Below are 21,064 nucleotides of genomic sequence, written 5' to 3' on the forward strand. Positions count from 1 at the left end.
TATTTAGATCTTCTGCCCATTTTTGGATTGGATTGTTTGTTTTTTTGATATTGAGCTGCATAAGCTGCTTGTATATTTTGGAGATTAATCCTTTGTCAGTTGCTTCATTTGCAAATATTATCTCCCATTCTGAGGGTTGTCTTTTCATCTTGTTTATGGTTTCTTTTGCTGTGCAAAAGCTTTTAAGTTTCATTAGATCCCCTTTGTTTCTTTTCGTTTTTATTTCCATTTGTCTAGGAGGTGAGTCATAAAGGACCTTGCTGTGATTTATGTGTGATTTATGCCATAGAGTGTTCTGCCTATGTTTTCCTCTAAGAGTTTTATAGTGTCTGGCCTTGCATTTAGGTCTTTAATCCATTTTGCATTTATTTTTGTGTATGGTGTTAGGGAGTGTTTTCCCAGCACCATTTATTGAAAAGGCTGTCTTTTTTCCGTTGTATATTCTTGCCTCCTTTATCAAAAATAAGGTGACCATAGGTACGTGGGTTTGCTGTCCAGTTTTCCCAGCACCACTTATTGAAGAGGCTGTCTTTTCTCCACTGTATATCCTTCCCTCCTTTATCAAAGATAAGGTGACCATATGTGTGTGGGTTTATCTCTGGGCTTTCTATCCTGTTTCATTGATCTATATTTCTGTTTTTGTGCCAGTACCATACTGTCTTGATTACTGTAGCTTTGTAGTATAGTCTGAAGTCAGGGAGCCTGATTCCTCCAGCTCCATTTTTCGTTCTCAAGATTGCTTTGGCTATTCGGGGTCTTTTGTGTTTCCATACAAATTGTGAAATTTTTTGTTCTAGTTCTGTGAAAAATGCTATTGGTAGTTTGATAGGGATTGCATTGAATCTGTAGATTGCTTTGGGTAGTATAGGTATTTTCACAATGTGGATTCTTCCAATCCAAGAACATGGTATCTCTCTCCATCTGTTTGTATCATCTTTAATTTCTTTCACCAGTATCTTATAGTTTTCTGCATACAGGTCTTTTGTCTCAGATGTAAGTGACTAGATCTTTTTGCCTAGATGCCCAAACGATTTTCTTTTTTTTCTTCCTTCCCACCTTCCTTTCTTCCTTCCTTCCTAAAGTTGTTGAAGTCCAATAACATCTTTACTAGAATATATATCTTTGTGGACTATTCTAGCTCAGTTTTCCAAGCACAAACAACTATATATATATTCTGTTGTCTTTATTCCAAGAATATTTATCTGAATTATATCTTTTTTAAAGCACACTTATTGTTTTCTCATAGCCAAATACAGCCAAATAGTATTACTTCCACTCACTCATCATTAAAGACAAGAAGATAATTCATTGGATATTTTAAAATAGTGCACTATATAACAAAAAATATTAAATTTACAAAAGTAGCTCAATTAATTATGTAAAATAAAGAAAAGAGCAAAACTAATTTGTTTCTTTCCTCATAAATAGACATTTAAAGCACTCTGTTAGTCTTAATGTTATCTTTATGTTAAAATAGCTCAGAGTGTGGTACACATAGTTTCATCTAGAAAGGTATTCAATTTACACACCTCGTATGAATGAATAAAATTTGCATAACAAAATGAATACAGAGAGCCCTAGGCTTTCATGTTAAAATTTGGTGTTGAACTATCTTTTATGACATTATAGATTATTACATAAGATATATTTTTCATACATTTATAATCTTAAGAAGAGAAAAATAATTGTTTCTTGGAAAAGATCTCCCGGTAGCCATTTGGTTTATGATAGGATAAACTGAACCTCTAAGAGTTTAGTGTCTACCAAATCTGAAATCCTTAGCTTGAGTCAAAACATCAGATATGCCACATATTTCACAGTTTCCTAAGTCATGGGTCTGCCTTTTCTTCTGAAGTACTGACAGATTATGCACTTTTAGGGAGTATCCCTGGCATGGTGGTTTTCTGTGTGATGTTGTTTTTATTATTATTATTATCTATGAACTATATTATTTCTCCTCCTTTCCTCCTCTGGCATGCTCTTCTATTTTACTTAATTGTAACTCCATTCAGAACATTCTGAAGAATATTCCTCTAAGAAAAGAAATTTTAGAGATGAAAAATTAGAGAGAATAAGACTGGGTATTGGTATGTGCTGGGCTTTCCCTATATTTGCTGCAAAGTTCTGCCAGATTGATGATGTTGAAGTTTTAAATGTGATGGCAAACTCCATAACTCTGGGGTTTTTTTGTTTGTTTGTGTTTTTTTTTTTTTAGAGAATCAGCAGCTTCTACCTATGGCTCCTTTTTTAATTAAAACTTTGTGAAGACCTTTTCAGCCTTTCATTGTTTATTTTCTTTTCTTATTTTTTCATTCTTAGGCTCAAAGCATTCCACATGACTCTTTATTTTTAATTTTTTCTCCATATGCCTTTTTAGGTATACAGTTTTGGTTATATGCTCATTTTTAGGTATTTGATCATTTTTTGGAGCTTTGCTTCTAATGCATGGTTCTGCCAGCTTATTCTGTTGCTGAATTAAAAAGTAGATCTCATAAAAGACCCCCGACCCAAAATTTCTGTAGGTCTGTCTCTGTGGTGGGCCTCCATTTCTAGAAAAGAAAAGGATCTGCATTTTTAACTTCCACAGCAGAGGGTTGGAGATGCCTGAAGATGAAGAGCAACATTCTAGTCCATATTCTTCTGGACTTTCATACCTTCAAATACTTTTCTTTTTCCACTTCTTCAGAATGAGCAGTAGCTGCTTTGTGCAATGATCCGTTTGCAATTCCAGTGATAAATGGGCCTGTTCAGACCATGTCAGCTCATAGGTTGAGAAAGATATATGTCTGCCTTTCTGTGACAAGAAATAGCCTCTACTTATTTCCCTGCAGCTAACAATCTGTTATTTTACTTTGTTGATGAGTATGTTTGAGGGAATCTTCATTACTTTCATAGACCTTGGGATGGGCAATGGCCAGAGAGCCATGGCTGCAGCATCAGCATGTGGAGGAGAACACCAGTGCAGTGTGACATGCTGTAATCCCTCACCTGTGCCCTGGGGGTCTGGTGTGGGCTCAGCAGGCCTTCTTCATGCTGTACTGTTGCCAAAATGGATCTGCCCTTTAAATATTTGTTCTATTTTTTCTGTTTTCTTAAAAAAATCCCAATTATATACACTGTTGTATCTCTTTTCATTTTCTTACAAATCCATTTCATTTGTTTTCTTATTTAGTTTAGCTTTTCTTCTTAATGTGTTTATAACAGTGTCTGTTCTCCCTCATATTCCTCTACTTTGTCCTTAAAAATTTGATGATTTTATTTTTTCTGCCACTGCTTTTCTTGAGCTCTGACAACTTAAGTATTTTATCTTCTCCTGCTGTCTAGTCATCTTGTCTGTAAGTTCTTTTATTTGTGCTTTGAGCTCTTCCTTCATCGAGTCGATTGCTTCTTAAGTTTTTAAAATTCAGGGAGAAATATTTGGTCATAATTTTTACATGCTCCATTACAATATTTCTTCTGGATGTTATGAATCTACCATGTATTTCTTGCTCATTTCTTACATTATTGTCCTTTTTCCTCAGTATATCTTTGAATATCCTGATTTTGCTCCCTTGTTTATTAAGTATTTCTGAAAAGGTGAGTTTTCTCAGCCATTAGGAGCAGGTTTACATCAGGACAGAGCCAGAACCGAATTCCAGGCCAGTTGGAATTATCCCCATGTTTCCGGGAGTCTTATGTGAGTTTCCATAGCCTACTTTTCTCCTCAATGAATGGAATAGGCAGTGTTGTTTTTTGTTGTTGTTGTTTGTTTTCTTTGTTTTTTTTTTTTTTTAAATCACGTCTTTTTCCTTCTACACTGCCACAGAGACGGTGTGCTTCCTGCATACATGGCTTCTTGGTGGGATTCCTTATTTAACTCTACCTTCTTTTCTTCAAGGAATAAAACTAGTTCTAGGGAACCTAGGGATTAAGTTTAGCAACTCAAGGTGTGCCCTTCACCTTCAAAAATTATGCTTTGCTGACTGATTCTGATATCTGCAGCTATAATGCCCTCACTCTGCTGTCTCTTCTTTCAGACACACCCCTTGTGTGATCACCACTGCTACAGTGATTGCGTGTGTACATGTTGCAGTGGAGCCTCATCAGCCTTGGTCCCTTGGTCATTATAATGAGCAGAATACACCTTTTGACCTGTTCTGTATATGCAGAGTAAGAGAAAAAGTTTATTCTCTTGTTATATTATGTCCCTGAGGTTTGAGGTTGTTTGTTACTATAGCATAACTTAGCCTATTTTGACTCATACACTTGGTTCACAACTGTGGGGTGTTACCCTAGAGGGAATTTGGAAACAGTAAGAGGCACTTTTGGTTGTCATAATGACAGTGTCCAGGGGCCAGGGATACTGAATCTCTATTAATGCTTTTAACAGCCCTATGCAATAAAGATTGCTTTGCTGAAATGTCAATATTTTCCCCATTGAAAAACTCAGTAAATGTCTTGACAAGTACAGACAAAGTGCCTTCCTAAAATGAGCGCCCATTACTAAAACCTTGCCCAAATTGGATATTCTTGGCATTTTGGAAGGTCTTCTATTTTAAGTAATTCAGATAATTTCAAATTTATCAATATATACCTGTGTACTTAGTATTTCCTAAATATAATACCCATGAGTGGACTGTTAGAGTTTATTAATTTTTGTATCATTCTCATATTGTTATTAATACCTGGTAAATATCTGTGGATTTCATTAGAGTGAAATATCTTCTCTGGCCCATGTTTGATAAAGTGCTTTCCATGTTATGAGAGCACATTAGTAAAATGTGGGTTCCCCTTTTGTTTTCTGTAGTTTGAACTGACAAGAGGCTTGGAAAATAAACAATAGAAAAAGACATTCCCAAAAGGTAGCCATCAAGTGTAATAAGGCTCAAGTCAAATGGCCCGGCTGTCATAGTAAAATACAGCCTATTGACATCCTTCTCACTAGGATAAAGCACTGCTTGCCACTTACAACAGACAGCATGGAGAGAAAGTATCACCGTAAGAACTGCAGGAGGGAATGTCCCATGTAGCTAAGAAAAAGGCACAAAACAAATGTGGTTGCATGTGTCCCTAGTAGATAACCACACGTTTTTGTAAGGGGGATGGTGGGCTACATAACTGTCTTACTTTAACAGTCAGAATAAATAGCTCCATAGTTAAAATATAACTGAGAATGACTAGCAACATTTTTTAAAAATCATTAAAAAAAATCATTAAAGACCAGCTAGGTACCAACTCCTCATGGAGACAAGTGGAGGGGACAGCTTACACAAAGATGAGCAGGATAGAGCCTGCCTTCTTGGCTTTTGGAATCTTATCTAGAAGCTAAGCATATGCATAAATAAATCTAATACCTGTAGGCTGTGACAAATGTTATAACAGAGGTAGTGAGAATGTAGGAAAAAAAGATTTCTAATTGAATGGAGGCATATGAGTTAAATCTAGGAGGAAGAATATTTTAAGTTGAATCTTAAAAGAAGCGTACTGTGTGGACTGCTGAATAACATGTAAATATAACTGACTTCATTGTCTCAAGGCAGGGTTAAGAGGTGTAATAACTAACATCAGTAACATGTTTTGCAGTTAAATAATGCTATTATATACATTATTCTTATGACTGTATTAATAGATGATTTATATAATTAGAACCTGAAAAATAGAGGCTTTCGAATTATTTAAAATAGGGTATTCTAAAAATGATACAATAATTTACCGCTGAATCTGCAGCTTATGTTTGTGTGTGTGTGTGTGTGTGTGTGTGTGTGTGTGTGTGTGTGTGTGTATGTCTGTATAAGATGTTCATGACTTGCAAAATGGCAGCTAATGTACACACTGGATGCCCACATTGCTTCTGTCTACCGACATTGAGTCCTTGCAGTACCTCATTCAACCAGAACCAAAAATGAAAACTTCATTCAAAATGATGTTTAAGTAAATTTTGTTCTTATAAGAGCAACCATTCTTACGGCCTAGTACTAATGTTCTTTAATTTTTAAATTTTATTTATTTTTTGTAAAGCAGTTTCATATTAGTTATCCATTTTATACATATTAGTGTATATATGTCAATCCCAATCTCCAAATTCATCGCACCACCACCACCACCCCCGCCCGTTTCCCCATTTGGTGTCCATAAGTTTGTTCTCTACATCTGTGTCTCTATTTCTGCTCTGCAAACCAGTTCATCTGTACCATTTTTCTAGGTTCCACATATATGTGTTAATATACAATGTTTGTTTTTCTCTTTCTGACTTACTTCACTCTCTATGACAGTCTCTAAATCCATCCACATCTCTACAAATGACCCAATTTCGTTCCTTTTTATGGCTGAGTAATAGTCCATTGTATATATGTGCCGAATCTTCTTTAGCCATTCATCTGTCGATGGGCATTTAGGTTGCTTCCATGACCTGGCTATTGTAAATAGAGCTGCAATGAACACTGGGGTGCATGTGTCTTTTTGAATTGTGGTTTTCTCTGAGTATATGCCCAGTAACAGGATTGCTGGGTCATATGGTAATTCTATTTTTAGTTTTTTAAGGAACCTCCATACTGTTCTCCATAGTGGCTGTATGAATTTATATTCCCACCAACAGTGCAAGAGGGTTCCCTTTTCTCCACACCCTCTCCAACATTTGTCGTTTATAGATTTTCTGATTCTCTGCTTCCTCTGTAGCAGCAAAGTCATGAGATGTTGGGTTTTCTGAAGAAGCAGATGGTCTAGCATGGGGCTGAGACACAGGCCAGGAGTCAGGCATTTGTGGCAGGTTTATTGTAACAGAGGTGGTATAGTTCCAGAGTCAAGAGATGCAGTGGAGGATTTCAAACTCTCTAGCTTTTGGATCATTCTCTAGATTCTTAATGGTGACAAAGGTAACTGCTCTTCTGTCAGCCAGTCCCATGGTATTGCTTCGGAAGTTGTTCCTAGAAACTCAAACTTGAGCCTGGTTCTCCAGGTTCTGAAAGGTTTATTGTACCTTTGTAGTATAGTCTGAAGTCAGGGAGTCTGATTCCTCCAGCTCTGTTGTTTTCCCTCCAGACTGCTTTGGCTATTTGGGGTCTTTTGTGTCTCCATACAGATTTTAAGATTTTTTGTTCTAGTTCTGTAAAAAATGCCATTGGTAATTTGATAGGGATTACACTGAATCTGTAGATTGCTTTGGATAGTATAGTCATTTTCACAATGTTGATTCTTCCAGTCCAGAACATGGTATATCTCTCCATCTGTTTGTATCATCTTTAATTACTTTCATCAGTGTCTTATAATTTTCTGCATACAGATCTTTTGTCTCGTTAGGTAGGTTTATTCCTAGGTATTTTATTCTTTTTGTTGCAATGGTAAATGGGAGTGTTTTCTTAATTTCTCTTTCAGATTTTCCATCATTAGTATATAGGAATGCAAGAGATTTCTGTGCATTAATTTTGTATCCTGCTGCTTTACCAAATTCACTGACTAGCTCTAGTAGTTTTCTGCTGGCATATTTAGGATTCTCTATGTATAGTATCATGTCATCTGCAAACAGTGACAGTTTTACTTCTTCTTTTCCATTTTGTATTCCTTTTATTTCTTTTCCTTCTCTGTTTGCCTCTCTATGTATAGTATCATGTCATCTGCAAACAGTGACAGTTTTACTTCTTCTTTTCCATTTTGTATTCCTTTTATTTCTTTTCCTTCTCTGATTGCCATAGCTAGGATTTCCAAAACTATGTTGAATAATAGTGGTGAGAGTGGACATCCTTGTCTTGTTCCTGATCCTAGAGGATATGCTTTCAGTTTTTCACCATTTAGAGTGATTTTTGCTGTGGGTTTGTCATATATGGCCTTTATTATGTTGAGCTAGCTTCCCTCTATGCCCACGTTCTGGAGAGTTTTTATCATAAATGGGTGGGGTGTTGAATTTTGTCAGAAGCTTTTCCTTTTATTTCTGCTCTGATCTTTATGATTTCTTTCCTTCTACTAACTTTGGGTTTTGTGTGTTCTTCTTTCTCTAGTTCCTTTAGGTGTAAGGTTAGATTGTTTATTTGAGATTTTTCTCGTTTCTCGAGGTAGGCTTGTATTGCTATAAACATCCCTATTAGAACTGCTTTTGCTGCATCCCATAGGTTTTGGATCGTCCTGTTTTTGTTGTCATTTGTCTCTCGATGTTCTTTGATTTCCTCCTTGATTTCTTCAGTGATGTCTTGGGTATTGAGTAACGTATTGTTTAACCTCCATGTGTTTGTGTTTTTTCCTCTTTTTACACTGTAACTGATTTCTAATCTCATAGGTTGTGGTCAGAAAAGATGCTTGATATGATTTCAGTTTTCTTAAATTTACTGAGGCCTGATTTGTGACCCAAGATGTGATCTATCCTGGAGAATGTTCCTTGCACACTTGAGAAGAAAGTGTAATCTGCAGTTTTTAGTTGCAATATCCTATATATATCAATTAAATCTATCTGGTCTATTGTGTCATTTGAAGCTTGTGTTTCCTTATTAATTTTCTGTTTGGATGATCTGTCCATTGGTGTAAGTGAGGTGTTGAAGTCCCCCACTATTATTGTGTTACTGTCGATTTCCTCTTTTAAAGCTGTTAGCAGTTGCCTTATGTATTGAGGTGCTCCTATGTTGTGTGCATATGTATTTATAATTGTTATATCTTCTTCTTGGATTGAACCCTTGATCATTATGTAGTGTCCTTCCTTGTCTCTTGTAACATTCCTTATTTTTAAGTCTATTTTATCTGATATGAGTAGTGCTACTCCAGCTTTCTTTTGATTTGCATTTGCATGGAATAGCTTTTTCCATCCTCTCACTTTCAGTCTCTTTGTGTCCCTAGGTCTGAAGTGGGTCTCTTGTAGACAGCATATATATGGCTGTTGTTTTGTATCCATTCAGCAAACCTGTCTTTTGGTTGGAGCATTTAATCCATTCACATTTAAGGTAATTATTGATATGTATGTTCCTATTACCATTTTCTTAATTGTTAGGGGTTTGTTTTTCTTTGTCCTTTTCTTCTCTTGTTTCCCACTTTGAGAAGTTCCTTTAGCATTTTTTGTAGAGCTGGTTTGTTGGTGCTGAATTCTCTTAGCTTTTGCTTGTCTGTAAAGCTTTTGATTTCTTTGTAGAGTTTCTGCTGAGAAATCAGCTGTTAACCTTATGGGAGTTCCCTTGTATGTTATTTGTCATTTTTCCCTTGTTGCTTTCAATAATTTTTCTTTGTCTTTAATTTTTGTCAGTTTGATTACTATGTGTCTCAGCGTGTTTCTCCTTGGGTTTTTCCTCCCTGGGGCTCTCTGCATTTCCTGGAATTCAGTGGCTATTTTTTTTCCCATTTTAGGCATTTTTTGACTATAACCTCTTCACATATTTTCTTGGGTCCTTTCCCTCTCTCTTCTCCTCTGGAATCCTATATTGCAAATGTTTTTTTGCATTTAATTATGTCTCAGTGTCTCTTAGGCTGTCTTCATTTCTTTTCATTCTTTTTTTAAATTCTGTTCCTTGGCAGTGAATTCCAGCATTCTGTCTTCCAGGTCATTTATCTGTTCTGCCTCAGTTAGTCTGCTACTGGGTCCTTCTAGTGTATTTTTCATTTCAGTTATTATATTGTTCATCTCTGTTTGTTTGTTCTTTAATTCTTCTAGGCATTTGTTCTTTAATATTCTAGGTCTTTGTTAAACATTTCTTGCGTCTTCTTGATCTTTGCCTCGATTCTTTTTTGAGGTCCTGGGTCATCTTCACTATCATTATTCTGAATTCTTTTTCTGGATGGTTGCCTTTCTCCACTTCATTTAGTTATTTTTCTGGGGTTTTATCTTTTTCCTTCATCTGGTACATAACCCTCTGCCTTTTCATCTTGTCTGACTTTCTGTGAATGTGGTTTTTGTTCCACAGGCTGCAGGATTGTAGTTCTTGCTTCTGCTTTCTGCCCTCTGGTGGATGAAGCTATGTAAGAGGCTTGTGGAAGTTTCTTGATGGGAGGGACGGGTGGTGGGTAGAGCTGGTTGTTGCTCTGGTGGGCAGAGCTCAGTAAAGCTTTAATCCACTTGTCTGCTGATGGATGGGGCTGGGTTCCCTCTCTCTTGGGTGTTTGGCCTGAGGCGACCCAACACTAGAGCCTACCGGCTCTTTGGTGGGGCTAATGGTGGACTCTGGGAGGGTTCACACCAAAGAGTACTTCCCAGGCCTTCTGCTGCCAGTGTCCTTGTCCTCACGGTGAGCCACAGCTATCCCCTGCCTCTGCAGGAGACCCTTCAACAGTAGTAGGTAGGTCTGTTTCAGTCTCCTATGGGGTCACTGCTCCTTCCCCCTGGGTCCTGATGTGCACACTACTTTGTGTGTGCCCTCCAAGAGTGGACTCTCTGTTTCCCCCAGTCCTGTCAAAGTCCTGCAATCAAATCCTGCTCGCCTTCGAAGTCCGATTCTCTAGGAATTCCTTTTCCCGTTGCCGGACCCCCATGTTGGGAAGCCTGACGTGTTGCTCAGAACCTTCACTCTAGTGGGTGGACTTCTGTGGTATAAGTGTTCTCCAGTTTGTGAGTCACCTATCCAGCAGTTATGGGATTTGGTTTTATTGTGATTGCACCTCTCCTCCCATCTCATTGTGGCTTCTCCTTTGTATTTTGATGTGGGGTACCTTTTTTGGTGACTTCCAGTGTCTTCCTCTCCATGAGTGTTCAGCAGTTAGTTGTGATTCCGGTGCTCTCACAAGAGGGAGTGAGTGCATGTCCATCTACTCTGCCATCTTGCTCCTGCTTTCAGTCTAGTACTAATGTTTACATTCATCGAATTCAAGGAGTTGTATGTGAGCTATTAAGCACATACAACTTTGGTTGTATGTACATGTATTTCCTTTTGTCTGGTACTGGCATTTATTAGATGAGAAATAAATAGTGTGGCCTCTCTTCAAGAAATGACATTTCATAATATCTTGAATCTTCTTAACTTGGAAGTGTCTGATGTATATACACAGCTGAGCAGGCAGTGCTGTCAAAGTACAAGTCAGTGAGCCCAGACCTTTAGAGCTGTGAGCAAAAAATGATTTAATTATTTCAATTCTTCGCATAACACTTATTCACTTCAACAGGATGCCTCTCTACTCCCTTGTTCTTTATTACTGTCATGAGAAAGGAACTCATGTTCATCCCCCCTGTAATCTTTTTTAGGCCTGGTGGGTGGTACATGGTTGAACATCTGAGAATGCTGTTCTTTGCTGTCCAACGAATCAGCAGAAGAGGAGATGGGCCTCAGGTGTCCTGCAGCCAACTGTATCTCAAGGTTTGTTGATGCTAATTCACACGGAATTGTACTGTCACGTTAGATTGCTCTGGGGCTGCTGTTGATGTGAAACATACATAGCCCAATGGAGATAACTATTCTTGGTGATAAAATGCAGTTTTCTTGGAATTTTAATTTATTCCAGAATTTCCTTCCAGAGAGCGTATCCTGGTAGTTTACTGTGGTTATTATGAAGAGCAAAGTGGCAGAAGAGAAAGAGGATGAGGTGATAGTATGAATTAAAATATCTGTGTTATTTTCCAGATTATACATTATCTAATTTAATACAACAGTACAGTGACAAAGTTTTATTATTATCCACATTTTACAGATAAGGAAATTGAAGTCTGGTAGGGTTAAGTAGTTTGCTCAAGGTAATTTGCTATTAGGTGAAAGAGATGAAAAAAATACTAATTGAGCCAGACACTCTGCATACACTCTACTGAATTATTAGATTCAATCCTCATAATAACCTATGTGGCAGAGACTAACACTGGTGCCATTTTTAAAAAAATGGATGGGAAGCCATGTACTAGAATCATTGAGTTTTAAGGAACTAGACTTGAGTCCAGGTCTTCAGACTCCAGAACCCATTGTATACTGTGGTGCAGTACAAGTGATGTGGCATCTTCTGACTGGAACTTGAGATTTCTGTCCACATACCATGCTAAGAAAATGTCTTTAGAGCACTTTGCACACTGCCTCACACGTAAAAATATTCTGTAATTGAAAGCTACTATAAATGTGTGACTAGCAAGTCTATATTTGCCTATTACCTTTATTATAAAGATTTCTGAAGATTTTACAGCTATTGTTAGGATCATCAAATACTGGATCCCACTAAGCTTTTACCTGTATAAGGCATCTTTTCAGGTTGTGTCTAGAAAGACTGAAATTCAATGACAAATTGTGACTTTTCTAAATTGATAAGGTGTCATTGGCAAGTCAGCCTGACAATCCATAGCAGCAAGGACAGTTCTCATTGTGCTTGACTACATGCTGCTCTTTACTAGCCATAAGCAGTCTGGGAGCTCACAGTGTCATTTCAAAAATGTTTTGCAGTTTTCCAAGTGCTTTCAAATGCATTCTTTCATTTGTGCCTTATGACAACATTGTCTGGTGGCAATTGTTATTCCTATTTTACGAATAAGGAAACTGAGAGCTAGAGTCAGAGGTTAAGATGCAAGTCATACAACTAGGAAATGGAGGAACAAAAGTCCAGAGTGGATTCCCTGACTCAAAGCTCAATGCTTTTCTTACTACACGTAGTTTCCTCACATTTTTATTAAGATATCTGTCTCCTTATAATACTTCAGAGCCACCAGAATCTGAAAGTACAAATGTAATAAAGTATCACAGTGGGTAGCTTTATGAAATGCATGAACAAAAAGGTAAATTTGATGGGCCTAACAGTAAAATCTTAAAAAGTACTCTCAACAAATATTCACCCAGCACCTGTTTATTTAGTCTCTACTTTGTCCATGCCATCGTGTTAAATTATGTGAGGTATATAAAGAAGCAGGGTCCAGGAATGCTGGGAAAAGCCTTCAACTCAACACATTTTTAGATGTACAAAAATTCATAGGAATCATGTTGTGGTAATTGTGTACATCTCTTATTTCACCAGTTGAACTAAAATCAAATTGATGATGGTATCTGTGTCTTATTTATCTTTAAATTTCACATAATGCCTGGCTCAATATCTTTCCTGTTGAATGAATGAATGAATGAAAGAATAGGGGTGTCGAGTTAGGGCCTCTGCTATATAGAAGCTTATGGGCTAAATGGAAAGATAAGATATGAAACTAAATTAAATACAGTACAAGATTGGAAATTCCCTGGTGGTCCGGTGGTTAGGACTCTGCACTCTCACTACTGAGGGCCCGGGTTCGATCCTTGGTCGGGGAACTAAGATCCCACAAGCTGCGAGGTGCAGCCAAAAAATTAATTAATTAATTTTTAAAAATACAGTATAAGATTGATATATGACCGTATGGTAGAGAGATGAGAGGCATAATTTCTAGCTGAGATGATCAGGGAAAGCTTTATGGAAGAGACGCCTGTTGAATGAGAGGTAAGTAATAAGGACTTCTGCTGTCCTTTTTTAGAGCAACAATGGATAAACTAGCTTAGTGAAAATAAGAAGTAGAAGTTTTAAATCTTCCAGCACCCTATAGGTGAGCATAGTGGACATTCAAAACATTTTTTTGAATGAATGAATGAATAATGATTAAATCTTTCCAACAAAATTTTTAACGTATTAGCTTTTAAAAATGAAATGCTGTTGAGACATCTTGGTGTTACGTGGAATCAGTTAGTTAAGAAATGTCAAAACACTGTGATCAAGGATCTTGCTATACTCAGTTAACTCTTCTAGAAATCACAGAAGTACCTTAGAGAGTGCTTTACTCTGTTATAGAGATTTAATAAACCTATACAATTCAGAGAAGCATTTTGGATATATAATCAAAGAGTAAAACAAATATCTTTGAGAGGTTGCATAATTTCCTTGAGAGGGAGAATACCAAGCCAAAACTCTTCAGTTATATCCTCATTCCTACTTACCCCATATAATTTTAACATCTTTTGGCAGCCTGGCAATAAAAACTAGGGTATGAGAATTCCTGCTTAACTCTGAGTTTGGGTTACACTCTAGTCTCCACATTGATCATTTAGTTTTATTTCTTTTCACAGAAAATCACTTGCAATGCCTCCTACGTTACTCTCAGAGCTGGGACTTTTACACCAGCAATAAAAGGAAACATTATTTACCATAAGGCATTTTTCCATTTGATGGCAGTGACTCATGGTGCTTGCCTTTACTCAAAAGTAAAATAATAATGCTTCTACCTGAAATTTAAGGGTTTTTTATGTTTTTAAAATTTTGCCTGGGTGGTAATCATCAAAAGAATAAATAAGACCTTAAAGCATTAATAATGGAGGTGGGACTTCAGTTTGCTTTTATTACAACAGCAAGTAATAAACACATTCAATGGACTTTCCAAATACTGTACTTTTATTTGATTCCCTTTAGGAACATTTTGAAGAATAATATAAAGAAAAATGTCATCAATGTTAATATTACTAGTATAAATTATTTAATGTTTTTGGTAATTGCATTTCATGCTCCATATATATTCCCATTGAGGAGAAACTCCGTTTGAACTGGATGACTGTATATGTTCAGTGAAGTCCAAATAATATGAAATTTTGACTTACAAAACCATGATGAACACTTTTCAAAAAATAACTTTCTAAATTAATTATCTAGCACTGTGAGATGAATCACGTTCTCCTGAAAATGTATGCGGCACATTTTTGGAAACTTTGTATATAGTAATGTTTGAAAATTTCTGTATGATAAAATGTAAGCCTTTTATAAAATTACTCTAAACTTTGTAAAGTTCAGAGATTTGTATTATCCTCCATCTTCTCTTAGAACTATATGTCACAGTTCTATATATTTACAATGATTAGACTGCCTTGACTTGGAATTCTAAAAAAATAAAAGAAGAGAATGATGGGAATAGTTGAACATATATCATAAACAATAGGAAAAAAGACTTTAAAAAACATTTAGAGGAAAACAAGATATGATTTCATGGATGGAAGCCCAAAATTGAATATGTTTCGAAGAGGATGTGAAGTTCCTTCCCCAGGGCAGGGGTTTTCAAACCTTGGTATATAGGAGATCTCTTGGGGAGCCAGTTAAAAGTAGGATTTCTAGTCCCCAGTCCCAAAGGATGGCCACATCTTTTAAATATCTGAAACAGCAGAGGGGTACATGAGAAAGGGGTAGGATAGAGGAATTAAAAGGGCTGGAAAAAACTTTTAATGATGATGGTTATGTTCCTTATCATAATTGTGGTGATGACTCTTCAGGTGTGTATATAAGTCAAAACATCAAATTGTACATTTTAATTAGGTACTGCTTATTGTATGTTAGTTATATGTCAATAATGCTTCAAAATTAAATAAAGTAGGCCATGGGAAAAGGGAAAGAGGATTTCTCTGCTCTCTGAGGCACTTAGTTTTAGAGGTTCTTGTGTCTGATATTGAAGCCCCTTCTGACTCAACCACATTGTGAGGGGTGTGTGTGTATGTATGTAGTGCAAAAGAGTTTGTTAACAGGGAACGGTACAGAAGGGCTCAGGCAGTTTTTATTTGTGTGTACTTGCAAGACCCAGAGAGAAGAGTAGTCTTCCCTGCCCCTTGAGGGGCCATTCACTGTGGGTCTTCAGTTATGAGGACTATAGATTCTTGCCTTTGATTTCTAGGCCACTCTGGTGACTGGCATCTCCTGGAAGTTATAGCCTCTTTCACACTGCCCAAGTTGTTTGGGTTTTAATGACAAAGGTGTGCAATAATGGTGGGGATCAAAGTCAGAAATCCTATAGAACTTCTTGCAAAAGACTGTGAAATTTCCATATATGAGTGAGGAAAATGACTGATTCTTAGGCTTTATGAGAATTCTGTAGGTTGTCTAGCAGTAACATGGGCTGAAAAACCTCAGGGTAGGAGAAAATTGACTTTACCAAAGAAGATGGTGGTGTGGAGCCACTTGAATATTAAAAGATTTGTAGCTCAGCTGGACAGTGGGAAGTACACTTACTGAGGACAAACATGGAGGAAGGTTCCAGTAGTTGCCTGTTCTTGCTTCTTTATACAGATGAGGAAATGGATTCAGTATTGATTGTGAGCTTTGGCTGAAGTCACAGACACAGTGTGATTGAACTAAGGAAAACATCTCACTTTTTCAGTTGCCAGTTGTATACTGTGTGAACCACTCTTTTTACCAACTGCAGATTTTTTTTTTTCCTTTTTGACTCTGAAGAAATGAACTTCAAACTGGAGATAGCAGAACAAGCATGGTTAAGGAGTATTTGAAATTTAAGCAAGATCAGATGTGGGAGAAGCACTTAGGTGCTATAAACTAGCATATTTCTTCAGGGTCATAAAATTATACATTAGGATCCTGAAAGGTCTTGCAGATGTAAATGCAGAATCATAGTTTGGGGTAAGTCTTCATGAACAACAGTTATTTTAAAAAGGGAAATTGGAAAAAATAAGATTCTGGAAAGGCTAATGAATCTTCTATAACTATTATGCTGTGCTATCTCCTATTTATAAACAGACAGGGTTTAGTTAGGTGGCTATTTCAGTTCTCAAATAAATCTAATCATAATCCAAATTTCCTGGGATAAGTAAGTGTTGTAGGATGAGGCTAAGGAAGATCCTAGTAGGTTCTTTTAAGAACATGAGTGATAACTGGAGAAGTGAGCTGGAGCCTGGAGTAAAAACATTGGCTGTAAGTAATTTCATAAGCACTTTCATATATAGAGACTATGAAAGAGCTGTACTTATTCTTCCTAAGGCTGTACTTTAGGAAATAGGTTAAACTCTGAATGAGATTGGCAGGGGAATGAGTATTGCTAGACATTGGAATATGTAACTATGTCTTTAAAAAGATAACTTCTTGTTTATATAAGAGTCTAGCTCAAGTTCTACATCTTCCAGGAAGATATTTTCTCTGACTTGTATTGGCCATATTTATTTGATCTTTCTCTGAACTTCAGTTGTCCTGAGAGTCAATAGGTCAACAGCATGCAGGTTATCTCATAATTAATTAAGTTTTACTTGTGTCAACCAGATGCAAAGACCAGGTTAGATATTACAGGAGATGCATATATGAAAAGATAATTGGATTATCATCTTCTTGAGGTCATCTGGAGAAGGCTTCACTCTTTTGGAAGTTTAGTTAGAGTTTATGAGAGAGAAGAAATTTCAGTGAGAATTTAGGGACTCTAAATAGAAGGCCAGGAAATAAGCCACTGTTAGGCTTAAAGAGTTTATCATGGTAAGAGGTAGGAGATGAAGCTGGCACTGCAGGTTAGGGTCAGATTGTGTACAATCCACAGAAGGGGAGAAAATATTTGCAAATTATATATTTGATAAGGGACTTATATCTAAAATATACAAAGAACTCTTACAACTCAGTTAAAAATGACATATAATCCGATTTTTTTAACGGTCAAAAGATCTGAATAGAATTTTATCCAGATAAGATATATGAATTGCCAATAAGGTGCATGAAAAGATGCTCAACCTCATTAGCCGTCAAATGCAAACCCAAATGGCGATGAGAGACCATTTCACACTTATCAGGATGGCTATAACAAAAAATTCAGATAATAACAAATGTTGTCAAAGATGTGAAAAAAATCAGAACCTCATACACTGCTGGTAGGAATGTAATTTGATGTAGTCGCTTGGGAAACTATCTGATAGTGCTTCAAAAAATTAAACATACTTTTACCATTTGATCCAGCAATTGCACTTCTAGAGAAATAAAAACATGTTTACATAAACACTTGTATATTAATATTCATAGCAGCTATTCATGATAACCAAGCAGTGAAAACAACCCAAATATTCATCAACTGATGAATGAATAAATAAACAAAATGTGGTCTATCCATACAATGGAATATTATTCAGCCATAAAAGGGAATGAAGTACTGATACTTGCTGCAACATGGATGAACTTTAAAAACCTAATACTAAGTAACAGAATTCAGCCACAAAAAACCACATATTATTGATATATGACTCCATTTATATGAAATATCCACAGTAGACAAATCTGTAGAGACAGAAAGTAGGTTAGTGCTTGTGTTTAGGGTTAGTGGGGGGAAAGAGAATGTGGATATTTGGGGGATAATAGCTAAAGGGTACAGGGTTTCTTTTGGTGGTGATGGAAATGTTCTAAAACTGATTGTCGTGATGTTTGTACAACTCTGAATATATTAAAAAACATTGAATTGTATACTTTAAAAGGGTGAATTTTATGATATGTGAATTAGATCTCAATAATGGTGTTATCCAGAACGAACAAACAAGCAGACAAAAAACTCACACACTTATTTTATTTTTAAAAACTTTTTTCTACTTCTATACACTGAGAATGTCTAAAAACAATGACCAACCCAATAGCAAAGACTACCTTTTTGGTATCCAGATCATGGTCTTTACCACTTACATTAAAAGGAACTTTTATTTTCTTTTGATTTTTGAGAAATGGCTAATTCTAGATATGGGACAAAAAGAAATGTACAAAGTGAGCCTGAAATATCCTCTAGTATTGGAAAACAAGGTAACTATCAAAGACTTTGGGTGATATCAAAAGAGCTCAGGAGGCAACCTGAATAAGCTTCTACTGGTCTAAGATGAAATTATTTGAGCATCAGTTAAGACAAAAACTACAGTGGATACATCAGATATGCTTCATTTCATGGGTTTATGATGGTATTAAAAATAACTCATTGATGACTTCTGGTGATTCTTTTTATTTATTTATTTTTTGAAAATGTCTAAAGAGAAAGAATCAAGTATTTGTCCTCCATTCTTATATAACCTTACCTCAGTAACCAAATAATTGGTGAGGGAATATTTCTCTGTTTGGAAGGATTCTAGCTAATAAATAGAGAAGAAATGACAAATATCATTATTTTTTCACCCCGCCAATGTATTAATGGGTCTAAGAAATAATCACCAATAGTTGATAACATCAAAAAAGAGAGGCAACGTATACATCTTGGTAGAAGTATGCAATATTACCCATGAAGGAAATCTGCCCAGAAATGAAAATAATAATCTGAATCTGATCAAACATCTAGATTTACCTGCCAATTTATAGGAAGTATAGGTGACAAAGGAACTCTATAAATGACATCACTGGTATGTAATTAGCATAATATATTTTAGAAAACCCTGCAGGATAAATGACTTAGTATCTTAGTCCTGGTATCAACAACAACAACAACAACAAGTGCAAGATATAAAAACAAGGAGAAGGCTTTAAAAGACATACAAGCTATCTCAATGTATGGACATTATGAATCTTGATTTAATGATTTATCTGTCTTAAAAATTTATAAGACAGTCAGTATATGTGAACAGTGTCTGGATATTTGATGATATTAAGTAACTATTGTTAATTTTTTAGGGATAATTATATTTTTTATGCCTTCTAAAAGGAACCTCCAGTTTTAGAGATACATGCTGAAATATCTCTGTGATATGAAATGATATGATATGTAGGATTTGCTTAAAAATAATTGAGGGAAGAGTGGGTAAAAGTATAGTAGAACAAGCTTGTCATATGTTAATATGTTGTTGAAACTAGGTGATGAAATGGGCACATTGAGTTTATAGTACTATTACCACAACTAGTGTTCATGTTTGAAAATTCAATAATAAAATTTTAAAATAAAGTTTACAAAAATAAATAGTAAATGTTTTTAGATCCCATGCTCAGTAAGATATAATTTGAGGAAAAGGAAATAAAGAAACAATCTTTGGCAGCACTTATGCTTACCTTATGGAACCATCATTACATTTCTGTTCTGCTGCGCAACAGGTTGAAGTTGCTAAGCTCAACTCAACCTAACCAAGGATATAGCCAAGCTAATGAATTACTAATTCAAAGTCAGAATGTGTCACAAGTTAAATTGTTTATGTTTATTTGCTTGAAATATTCAATTCATTCACTTACCATAGGTGGTAAGGATTTTGCCTGTAGGTAACAGCAGGCAATGGGTGTTTTAGCATCAGTGAAATTCTATTCAAAAAATTAACTGGAAAGGGGAAGGACTGACTGACATCATTAAAAACCAAACAAAGGAGAATGAGAATAGTTGTTTTTTTTTTAATCATAGTTTATTTTTAATTTTTTTCTAACATCTTTATTGGAGTATAATTGCTTTACAATGTTGTGTTAGTTTCTGCTGTATAACACAGTGAATCAGCTATATATATATATACATATATTCCCATTTCTCCTCAATCTTGTATCTCCCTCCCATCCTCCCTATCCCACCGATCTAGGTGGACACAAAGCACCAGGCTGATCTCCCTGTGCTATGCGGCTGCTTCCCACTAGCTATCTATTTTACATTTGGTAGTGTATACATGTCAATGCTACTCTCTCACTTCGTCCTAGCTTACCCTTCCGCCTCCCCGTGTCCTCAAGTCCATTCTCTACATCTGCATCTTTATTCCTGTCCTGCTGCTAGGTTCTTCAGAACCATTTTTTTTTTTTAGACCCTATATAATGTGTTAGCATACGGTATCTTTTTTTTTTCTGACTTACTTCACTCTGTATGACAGTCTCTAGGTCCATCCACCACGCTACAAATAACTCAATTTCATTTCTTTTTATGGCTAAGTAATATTCCATTGTATATATGTGCCACATCTTCTTTATCCATTCATCTGTCAATGGACACTTAGGTTGCTTCCATGTCCTGGCTATTGTAAATAGTGCTGCAATGAACATTGTGGTGCATGAATCTTTTCGAATTATGGTTTACTCAGGGTATATGCCCAGTAGTGGGATTGCTGGGTCATATGGTAGTTCTATTTTTATTTTTTTAAGGAACTTCCATACTGTTCTCCAAAGTGGCTGTATCAGTTTACATTCCCACCAACAGTGCAAGAGGGTTCCCTTTTCTCCACACCCTCTCCAGCATTTATTATTTGTAAATTTTTTGTTGATGGCCATTCTGACTGGTGTGACGTGATACCTCATTTTAGTTTTGATTTGCATTTCTCTAATGATTAGTGATGTTGAGCATCGTTTCATGTGTTTGTTGGCAATCTGTGTATCTTCTTTGCAGAAAGGTCTATTTAGGTCTTCTCCCCATTTTTGGATTGGGTTGTTTGTTTTTTTGATATTGAGCTGCATGAGCTGCTTGTATATTTTGGAGATTAATCCTTTGTCAGTTGCTTCATTTGCAAATATTTTCTCCCATTCTGAGGGTTGTCTTTTC

General features: G+C 36.2%; 1 long non-coding RNA gene across 4 annotated transcripts in view; it reads left to right on the forward strand.

The window, feature by feature from the left end:
- Positions 1-21,064, forward strand: part of LOC114486929 (uncharacterized) — a 201,899-nt gene that overhangs the window by 4,366 nt on the left and 176,469 nt on the right. For all 4 annotated transcript variants that reach the window (XR_008618242.1, XR_008618241.1, XR_008618244.1 and 1 more), the window contains exon 2: positions 11,123-11,234. This is a non-coding gene — a long non-coding RNA (uncharacterized lncRNA). The remainder of the gene's footprint in view (positions 1-11,122; positions 11,235-21,064) is intronic.

This window comes from Physeter macrocephalus, chromosome 9 (assembly GCF_002837175.3).
Source record: "Physeter macrocephalus isolate SW-GA chromosome 9, ASM283717v5, whole genome shotgun sequence".
Taxonomy (NCBI): Eukaryota; Metazoa; Chordata; class Mammalia; order Artiodactyla; family Physeteridae; genus Physeter; species Physeter macrocephalus.